Source organism: Penaeus monodon, chromosome 19 (genome assembly GCF_015228065.2).
Source record: "Penaeus monodon isolate SGIC_2016 chromosome 19, NSTDA_Pmon_1, whole genome shotgun sequence".
In the NCBI taxonomy this organism is placed as follows: domain Eukaryota; kingdom Metazoa; phylum Arthropoda; class Malacostraca; order Decapoda; family Penaeidae; genus Penaeus; species Penaeus monodon.
Genome location: NC_051404.1, coordinates 43,248,998 through 43,249,494, shown reverse-complemented (window position 1 = coordinate 43,249,494; position 497 = coordinate 43,248,998).

Sequence of the window (497 nt, the reverse complement as noted above, 5' to 3'; positions counted from 1 at the left end):
AAAATACAGTCAGTAGACCTCCTCTTCCTCCTCTTCTTACCCCTCCCCCCTTCCTCCTCCTCCTCCTCCCCTCCCCCCCTTCATCATCATCCTCCCCTCCCCCCCTTCATCCTCCTCCTACCCTCCCCCCCTCCCTTCCTCCCCTCCTCCCCCCCTCTTCCTCCTCCTCCACCTCCCCCCCTCCCTCCTCCTCCTCCCCTCCGCCCCTTCCTCCTCCTCCTCCCCTCCCCCCCTTCCTCCTCCTCCTACCCTCCCCCCCTTCCTCCTCCTCCTACCCTCCCCCCCTTCATCCTCCATCTACCCTCCCCCTTCCTCCTCCTCCTACCCTCCCCCCCTTCCCCTGCCTCTATACCCAATTAAAATGTCTGGAACCCGTATCAACCTGACTCATATTTCCGGTTTCAACTTTCGCTAGCGTAATTAAGGTAATACTTGGAAAGTTTGTCTAAAGTTGCCCCATTTTATTCTTTTGGGGGGAGAGAAAGGGGGAAAGGGAG